This window comes from Eutrema salsugineum, unplaced genomic scaffold (assembly GCF_000478725.1).
Source record: "Eutrema salsugineum unplaced genomic scaffold, Eutsalg1_0 scaffold_7, whole genome shotgun sequence".
Classification (NCBI taxonomy): Eukaryota; Viridiplantae; Streptophyta; class Magnoliopsida; order Brassicales; family Brassicaceae; genus Eutrema; species Eutrema salsugineum.
Genome location: NW_006256486.1, coordinates 5,952,806 through 5,963,099, shown reverse-complemented (window position 1 = coordinate 5,963,099; position 10,294 = coordinate 5,952,806). Strand labels below are relative to the sequence as shown.

Here is a 10,294-nt window from a genome sequence, read left to right as displayed (position 1 = left end):
ACATTCAATGATATTAAACGTTATAGAAAGAAGACTCAAATATACTGAATCGTGATGAAGGCCTTGTAAACTGAATCAGTCTGTAAGTGCATCGTCCCTCGCAATCTTTGGAGCTCATTGGGTCGGTCTAAAAATACCAACGAGACAGGTGTGTCTTCCGGTGAGCTTAACTCTCTTCTCACTACTTCAAATCCAATGATTCTAAGCGTTATGGAAACTAGATTCATTTATCTAAAATTTCTATGAATACCCTGTAAGCCAGATCGGAAGGGAAGGCTTGCCAGTAACGACGTCTTTGAGACGTATCGGGTCTCTCCGGAATGAGTGCGAGATATGTTCGTCTTCCGGTGGCCATATCATTCTGCCTAGTACTCCAAATTCAATGATTAGAACTTTTCTGGGTTCTTGACTCAATTATCTCCAACTTTCATGAAGACCCCGACAACTGACTCGGACGGCAAGACCTTCCGGTAACGTGATTTCTGAGATGTATCTGCACTCGAGATTTTTGGCCGAGAAACTTAACCGCCGGTACGTGTTTTTGGCCGAGAGATCTATCCGCAGGAAGGAATTTATCCGAGAATTTTCGACCATCAGTACAGCATTTTGCCGAGAACCTCCTATACACCATTTTTGATGATTTAAACTCCATTTCTTCATCTGAATCACATTCTCCACTCCAAATAAGCTCCAAAAGCACCTGAATAACACTCCAAAACATGCAAAACTCTCTTGGACCTAATGCAATCTCCTAAGTCCTAAAACAACGCCTAAAGACCTAAAATGTATGCAAATGAGATATGATTTGGACGAGATTATGTACACTAAATGATGAAATTTATGAATATATCAACTCCCCCACACTTATCCTTTGCTTGTCCTCAAGCAAAAAGAACAAATGAGAGAGAGAGGTTGAATGCATTTGGATTTCATAATTCCTTTTTAAAGAGAAGTGATCACAATGAGAATTCAAGTTCATGCTCAATTATGCAATGCAAATCCATACTCAGATATATATCAACTCAACAAGGAATTTCCACAAGTTCTCCTCTCTCTCAACTCTTTCACATTTATTAAGCTTTTATCAGGTGAATCGAATGATGCAATGTTTAAACAAGCTGGCTTGGCTAGGGAGATGCTATGAGATTAAAATGATCTCATCAGTGTTCAAGAGGGTTTAATACAGAAATGGGATCTCTCTATGAATGATCAAACTTCGGCAGAATGCTAAAGGTAAAAAGCAACCTATGCATACAAAGGCAAAGACTCATCCCACCCCACACTCAATTCAAAGTTTCCTCACATGTTCACACTCTCAAGAACCTCTCTTTTTACTCTCGTTATCGCCTAACTAGGGGACTCATTTTCTTTTCTCATGCTCAGGTCTTGGAGTCTACACTTTCATTAGCTCTTTTTCACTTTCTTTCGCATTCCCTAGCCTCTTTCTCTTACTATTCAAAACGTTTGAGCTCTTTGGCTTCTTTTCACTTTTCTTTTCATTTAGAAGCTAGGTTTTTTTTTCACAACACCAGAGCTTGCTTCCTTAAATTAAAACTCCAAGACCGAATTCTTTTTCTTTCATTCCCCTAGCTATTTCCACTTTCTCTTTTCCACTCATCTCACATTTTTCCACTCACCAACAAGTCTTTCCCCCCACACATATTCCTCGCCAACACTCTCAGTTCCTTGATGTTGGAACACAGCACTCAATGAGACCTGCCATTGTTTCTCTAAACCTAACACTTTCTGCTAAGTTTGATCCAAGGTGGCCTTTCAATTCACACAGAAACATTGGCTTGAAAGAAGGATGGGTTCAAGGTGGGGGAACTGTGGAGAGGCCATTACAAGCTTTGCAAACTTAACTTTCAACTCCTCTAGATCCTTTTCCAGCTCTTGTTGTTTACCAGAACCTTCTCCTCTATAGCACCGGTCATAGTCTTCACCATAAGTGTCTTAGCTCATGGCTAGGTTCTCAACAAGTTCCATAGCTGCACTGATTTCTTTTGCCAAGAAATTCTCATTTGATGCTGTGTCCAGCTGAGTCCTGATCTTGGGAACATCTCCTCTATACAAAGTGCTAAGGAGAGAGGCTTCTGAAAAGCCATGATGTGGGCACTGAGTTCTATAGCTCCTAAACCTGTTCCAAGCTTCTCCAAAAGTCTCATTAGAATGCTGAGTGAAGCTTGAAATCTTGTTCCTTAGCTTGGCTGTTCTAGAAGTTGGGAAGAACTTGGATAAAAAAGCAAGCTTGCATTGTTCCCAAGTCTGTATTGAACCTCTAGGTAGGTTCTTCTCTCATTGGTGTGCCTTGTCTCCTAAGCTGAATGGGAAAAGCCGAAGCTTGAAGCTGTCTTCAGAGACACCACTTATCTTGGTGAGATCACAAACTCTATCAAAGTGATCCAAATGCTCCAAAGGATCCTCATTTGGCAGCCCCTGGAACTTAGAGTTCTGCACAATGTTGAGCATAGAGGCTTTCACTTCAAAATTGGTGTTCTGAACTGGAGGAGCTTGAATGCCGGTCCTGTAGTGGTGTGTATTGGCTCGGTCATTATCTCCTACATAGACCAGTGGAGGCTCCTGACGCCAGGGTGGGTTTGGGTGGGGTTGCAGTTGATTAACCTGAGGCCGGTCTTGGTCCTGATTACCCTGAGCTTGTCCCTGATGGACCTGATCCTGGGGAACCTGATTTCTGTTCCCATTAGCTCTTATACCAGCTCCTTGACCGTGAGCAGCTTCTTGAGGCTGGTGCTCAATCCCAGCTTGCTGATCCATTCCAATCTTTCTAAGTCAGCAGCGCTTTCTCTTTGTCTTCTTGCTTGAGTTCTTGTGATCATACACCTGAAAAAAAGACAGAACTTGAAAGGAAATCAGTAAAACAAACTAAACTTGATCTCAAAAACTATATCAGAAACTAATGCTAACAATCCCCACACAATATGGTAATGGCGCCAATTGATAGCTAAGAGTTTTAAGGCTCTTAGAAAGGGTTATCAATCCCCTTGTTGAAGTAGTATAAAGGGTGTCAATCCATATGTGTGGTAGTTAGGCACTAGTTTATAAGATAAGTTCTTAAGTCAAGTGAGACAAGAAAAGTTTGGTGACAAATAACTAATGAAAGCATAAACAAGAAACAAACAAACAATGATAAAGAAGTAAACAGAGCAAGCTAAACAAGATGATGATGATAATAAAGATGATGAAAGCGAAACTTCTAGATGTGATCATTGATTAGGGTGCTTCAGATATTTATTCATGATGCTAAGAACAAAATGCAATGCTTGTTACTCTTTAGTCTAGACTTCAAAGATAGATTAATTCATTCCCCATGACAATAATCCTTTTGTACACCACTTAATCAAGATTAATTCACCTTAAGCAAGATCGAGCAATCAACAAGCATAGAGTATCAAGTCTAATTATGACCAAACGGTTTCTACTTAAGAGAGGACCGAATCTTATACAGAAAGAAGCAACAAGTATTCACATGATCTCAAAACCAATTAACTTAGAACTTTAAACTAGATTAATCCTCTCATGAAGGCATTAACCTCTACACTAATCCATTTTCAAACCAAATCAACATTTGTGAAATATGAATCACTGAGCATTAAGAAACAGTTCTAATATGTCATTCATGCATCTAACAATCATTCTCATGATTAAAAAACGCTTGAACCCTTAAGTTAGCTCTTTCAGGCATTTCATCATACACCTTGTGGGTGGAGAAATGCCTAAGGTCTAGATCAGAGTGATGTGCAAAGATCTAGCATTAAGATCAGCTAACTAAGGAAAGGAAATGAGAATCTAGAACCTAAAAATCATAAATTAAACACCTAAACACCCTAATCTACACACCTAAAAGCTTAAAAGATGATTACTCACTAATCATGAAGAACACATCTAATCTTTTGCAAGAGATTGATATGTTCATAATTTGCATCATTTAGGTTGCACATTTCATTACAAATCATGTTTTATTTCATGCATTTTAGGTCCTTAGGGTTTTTTTTAGAACTTAGGAGATGCATTAGGTCCCAATGAGTCTTTGCATGTTTTGAGTGTTAATCAGGTGTATTTGGAGCTTTTTGGAATTGGAAAGATGAATCCAGAAGGTGGAATGGTGGTCAAGGCTTGAAAATGGTGAAATTGGGTCTTTGGAGGCTATCGGCCATTCTCGCGCACCAGGAAGGTTTTTCTTGGCCAAAACGCGTACCACGGGTGGATTTTATCGGCCATTCTCACGTACCGCGAGTGGATTGTATCGGCCAAAATCTCCGGGTGCAGACACGTTTCCGAAATCGCCTGTAGGGGGAACCTTCCCGTCCGATTCAGTTGGCGGGTGCTTCATCAAAGTTGGAGAGGATAGGATCACGGTTCCATAGAAAGTGGAATCATGGAATTCGGACGCGTGAGCAGAGAGTTAAGCTCGTCGGAAGAAACCCCTGTCTTGCTGCTGTTTTGGACCAAGCCGATGAGCTCTGAAGAATGCGAATGACGGTGCACTTCCAGGCAGATTCAGTTTCCGGGGCCTTCATGAGAATCAGAGAAATTTTAGTCCTCTTTCCAGAACATCCAAGATCGTTCAATTCGGAGCTATGAGCAGGAAGATACGGTCTCCGGAATGGACACATGTCTAGACGCCTCTCTCTGATCGTGTAAATGCACTGCAAAGATGAGCCCTCCAGGAAGCTTTCCACTTCCCAAGCACCGAATCTTCCTTCACTGAAGTTGGAGATATATGAGTCTTCTGTCCTCTGCAACCGGAATCACTCAATTCGGACAAGTATCTCAGAAGTTACACTCTCCGGAATGCGAAGTGGTCCAAACAGCCCTGAATGACACGAGCTAAGTGAAACATGCCGCGATGGAATGCCACGGTCCACACTTGGCCGTGGCACTTAATTGCAAACCTTCGGCGATTGACACGATCTTCATGCCATGGTCTACACTTGACCGTGGCAAAGAGACATTTGGCTGGGAAGGACTTTACAAGCATTCGGCATTTGACATGGTTTGAATGTCACGGTCTAGGACTTAACCGTGGCAACTTTTACACACCTTCGGCGATTGACACGGTATGAATGCCACGGTCTAGGGCTTGACCGTGGAACCTTTTCACAAACCTTCGGAGTTTGACACGACGACTTGCCACGGGTTTTGGACGAGACTTGTTAGACCGCGGCACCAAGATGCAACCAAGAACACGCGAACAAGACTTTGACACGGTCAAGTTGCCACGGCCACACCAAGAACACACTTGACCGTGGCGAACTCATCTTTACCCACCAAGACCGGGTCAGTACCCGGTTTGTTCCGGGTTTACCCGGTTCGCCCAAAACATCTATATATAGTTTTTAGACCTAATTGGAGAGAACCTTTTATCCATTTTTAGTCCCTTTTCCCTTTTTGTGAAAGACCACTTGTTACACTTTGCTTTTGAGTTTAAAATCGATTTTTAGAGTCTTTTTCATCTTGTTCTATCATTTCTTATTATCAAATCACACTTCTAATCATGATTAACTACATATCTTGCAAAGATCTAGTGTGTTGATCATGATTAGTGAGTAATCCCATATTAAGGTCTTAGATATGTAGATTAGGGTGCTTAAGTGGTAGATTAGTGAGCTTAGGGGTTAGATCATGCATATTCCATTCTCTACAACTTGTTCTTTATGCTAGATCCATACAAATCATATGTGGTCTAGATTCTGGGCATTTCATGCACCAAAAGTGTTTGATGAAATGCCTGAACCAAGGTTGTTAGAGGTTTAAGTGTTATTCATCATGGGAATGATTGTCTATATGCTTAAATGACAAATTAAACTGATTCTTAATGCTTGTTAACTCATGTTTCACTGATGATGATTAGGTTAGAAACTGTTTTAGCATAGGAGTTAATACCTTCATGAGAGGATTAACTTAATTAAAGATGTTTATGTTGAATGGTTTGCTTGATCATATGATTCATTAGCTCATTAGTTTATCACTTAAGGCACCCTAATCCACTATCATGTCTAAGACCTTTCTCATCATCATTCATACATTCTCATCATTTGTCATTGTTTAGTTCTTGTTTAATCATTTCATTAGTCTTTAATCCTGTTTAAGCTTGTAGTTGTCTTTAGATAATCAAAACCACTCTTGTTTGCTTGAATTAAGAACCTGATCACATAGAGTGTCTAACACCACATCTGGATTGATAAACCCCTTGTACTACAAGACAGGGGATTGATAACCTCTATAAAGAGCCTTGAAAACTCTTAGTTATCAGAGATGATGTTAATCATGATTAGAAGCAAAAATGAGATGATGAGATGATAAGAAACAGCTTTGGAATGATCAAATCCCTTAGACATCTCTTAATCAAACTCGGTTTACACTAAAAATAAGAGAAAATAAGATAAAAGATAAGCTAACATAAAGATAAGACAAGATAAGATGAGATAATTAGGGTTTTCTTTCTAAAAACTATTTATAGGGAATGCATGGGTACTGGGTACTGACCCGCCCTTTCTGGGTTGCTGGAGCCTCCCCTCGACATCTGAAGAAGTCTCACACCGAGGGTCATACACCAGGGGGTCATGTGCTGGGTTGAAACTTTGATGAACACTTGAAGAACATGCATGAGACTTGGCCTTTGATCCGGTTAAAGCTTTGAACGTGAAGTGGATTTGTTTGTGATCTGGATTGGAGAGATGAGGACCTCGGCATAACACGCCGAGGGGCTTGGTAGTCGAGGTTTCTGTTACATAGGAGTCCGACATGTAAAGCCGAGGGGTTCACACCAAGGTCAGCTTCAACACTTAGTCGTTTTGGCATCATTTTGGTGATCAAGGGAGCCTTGGTGTTAAAAGACCGAGGTGCTAGCTCGAGGTATAGTCTAAAAGCTTCGTAAACATGCCTCCTCGTCATAACAAACCGAGATATTCACGCCGAGGTAGGGCACAACACTTAGCTTACATCACATCTCTAAAAACCCGAATTAACCAGCTTCTCTTCCGTTCAGTGTAACTTTCATATCGTAAATCCAAATGACCTGAAACCAGTTCCATGAGAAATAGAACTCATCCAGATCAAACTTTGGTGAAGAAACTATCGGCGCTTGGGAAGTGGAAGGTTCCCCGTAGGGCTAATCTTTGCGATGCATTGACACGATCAGAAAGAGGCTTCTAGACATGTGTCCATTCCGGAAACGTTATCTTCTTGCTCATAGCGCCAAATTTAATGATATCAAACGTTCTGGAAATAGGACTCATATATCTATAATCTTTCTGAAGGCCCTGTAAACTGAATCAGTCTGCAAGTGCATCATCCCTCGCAACCTTTGAAGCTCATCGGGCCGTTCTAAAAGTAGCGATGAGACAGGTGTGTGTACCGGTGAGCTTAAATCTCTGCTCACTTCTCCAAATCCAATTATTCAAAGCGTTCTGGAAACTAGACGCATTTCTCGAAAACTTATATGAAGACCCTGTAAGCCAGATCGGAAGGGAAGGCTTCCCAGTAACGACGTCTTTGAGGCGTATCGGGTTTCTCCGGAATGAGTGCGAGAAATGTTCGTCTTCCGGTGGCCATAACTTTCAGCTCAGTGCTCCAAATATCCTGATTTTAAATGTTCTGGGGTTTTGACTCAATTATCTCCAACTTTCATGAAGACTCCGATAACTGAATCGAATGGCAAGACCTTCCGGTAACGTTGTTTCTGAGATGTATCTGCACTCGAGATTTTTGGCCGAGAAACTTAACCGCCAAAACGTGATTTTAGCCGAGAATTTTTGACCATCAGTACAGCATTTTTCCGAGAACCTCAAAATTGGTCCTCTACACCATTTTTAATAATTTCAACTCCATTTCTTCATCTGAATCACATTCTCCACTCCAAATAATGAGAATTCATATTGGGAGTTCATATTTCCCTTTTAAAGAGAAGTGATCACAATGAGAATTCAAGTTCATGCTCAATTATGCAATGCAAAGCCATACTCAGATATATATCAACTCAACAAGGAATCTCCACAAGTTCTCCTCTCTCTCAGCTCTTTCACATTCATTAAGCTTTTATCAGGTAAATCGAATGATGCAATGTTTAAACAACCTGGCTTGGCTAGGGAGAGGCTATGAGATTAAAATGATCTCATCAGTGTTCAAGCGGGTTTAATGCAGCAAAGGGATCTCTCTATGAATGATCAAACTTCGGCAGAATGCTAAAGGTAAAAAGCAACCTATGCATACAAGGGCAAAGACTCATCCCACCCCACACTCAATTCAAAGATTCCTCACTTGCTCACACTCTCAAGAACCTCTCTTTTTACTCTCGTTGATCGCCTAACTAGGGGACTCATTTTCTTTTCTCATGCTCAGGTCTTGGAGTCTACACTTTCATTAGCTCTTTTTCACTTTCTTTCGCAATCCCTAGCCTCTTTCTCTTTCTTTTCAAAACGTTTGAGCTCTTTGGCTTCTTTTCACTTTTCTTTTCATTTAGAGGCTAGGTTTTCTTTTTCACAACACCAGAGCTTGCTTCCTTAACTTAAAACTCCAAGACCGAATTCTTTTTCTTCCATTCCCTTAGCTATTTCCACTTTATCTTTTCCACTCATCTCACCTTTTTCCACTCACCGACAAGTCTTTTCCCCCACACTTATTCCTCGCCAACACTCTCAGTTCCTTGATGTTGGAACACAGCACTCAATGAGACCTGCCCTTGTCGCCTAAACCTAACACTTTCTGCCACGTTTGATCCAAGGTGGCCTTTCAATTCACACACAAACATTGATTTAAAAGAAGGATGGGTTCAAGGTGAGGGAACTGATCCATGATACGGATTCAGCTACTTGAGCTAAGGAAAAAGGGCGGTAAAAATAATGGTTCTAGCTCTAGCATGTATGTCAGTATCCACAAGCTTATGCAAACAATGCACCAAAAGATATTTTCAAGTCAAGTTCAAGGTTCTCACTGAATTAGAGTTGAGTTCAATTCAAACTTGCTTCTCGGATTCAGATCGTTTCTGACTTTGCAAGCACAGAAAAAGATTCACAAGCATATTCAGTTCAAGTTTTCAAAGTGATGTACTCTCTAGGAAAACCTATCATTACTCCCTGCAAGATGCAACCTATATGATGCAACTAGACTCGATCCTAAAATGCAAATGCAACTAAAATGAGCATTTTTTTGTCAAATTTGTTTTTGATTTATTGATTTTTATATGCACTTAGATGCAACTACATGAGACTCAAAATGCAAAAGAGAAAATAAGAACAGAGAAAACATGATTAGTAGACACTAAACTCCTCCCCCACACTTAAATAACACAGTCCCATGTGTTATAAAGGCATAAGAGAGGAGAGAAAATCAAAAGCATGAAAGATGCAAAATGAATAATGAAGAACAAGATGCATATGTACAAAGAGTTTGGAGTATTACCAGCCTTGTTTTTGATGGAATGGGAGGCGTGGACCATGGAGGAGAATGCTGGTGCTTTGAACCCTCAAGTCTCTCAAGCGTCTCTTTTAGTTCATGCTCGTGCAGGGATCCCTCTGCTTGGCCATGCCGAGGTAGTGATGCCAAGAGTGCCTGTTTTCTGGGCATGTTGCAAGGGCACCTCGGTATTGGACTGAAGTACGCCGCAGCTTGGACTTTCCCGAGGCATCACTAGGCACTTGGTCCCTAGAAGAGAAAACTTGAGACCTCGGTAATGACCATCACGAGGTGCTTGGCTTAGGTCTCAAGTTTACTGCTCCTTTAATTCATTAGGCCGCCACCTTTAAGCTCCTCTCTGCACTTCTTCCTTCAAACCATTGAGTAAGAAAACTTTCTAGAACCTGAGATCACTTAGCAAACCCATCAAAACATTCTAAAAACACTAAGGAAAATATTAAAAAGACTATATACAATGATAAGCTTGGGGTGTCTCCCAAGAGCACTTTGTTTAAAGTCACTAAGTTTGACTTTGCAAAACCTTTCTTAGGTTGGGTGAGGATGAGCACTGATGCTCTTGAGTACTTCAATTGTCTTGAGCATGAATGCCGAGGTCTGTTTCCTTTGAGTACCCTTAGACCCTTGTTCTCTAAGCTCCACCTTGAGTTTCTTTTGCATCAGCTCTTGAATACCATCAGGATCCTTGTCAAAGATCGCCTTTGTGAGGCCTGTCCTAAGTTCAGCAAATAATCTGATTTCCCATTGCAATCCAGCTTGTACTTTGTGGATCCATCATCAGATTCCCAAGGAGTGAAAGTAAAATCTTGAGAAGGAGATTCAAGTTCAAGGCTCTTTTCTTGTGATGCTGAACTTTCACCTT

The 10,294-nt window shown here is 40.9% G+C and overlaps 1 non-coding gene across 1 annotated transcript; it reads left to right on the top strand.

The window, feature by feature from the left end:
- Positions 1-2,098: 2,098 nt before the first annotated feature.
- On the top strand, positions 2,099-2,205 carry LOC112083173. The gene has a single exon (XR_002897472.1). It is a non-coding gene; the product is annotated as a small nucleolar RNA R71 (small nucleolar RNA).
- The last annotated feature ends 8,089 nt before the right edge of the window (positions 2,206-10,294 follow it).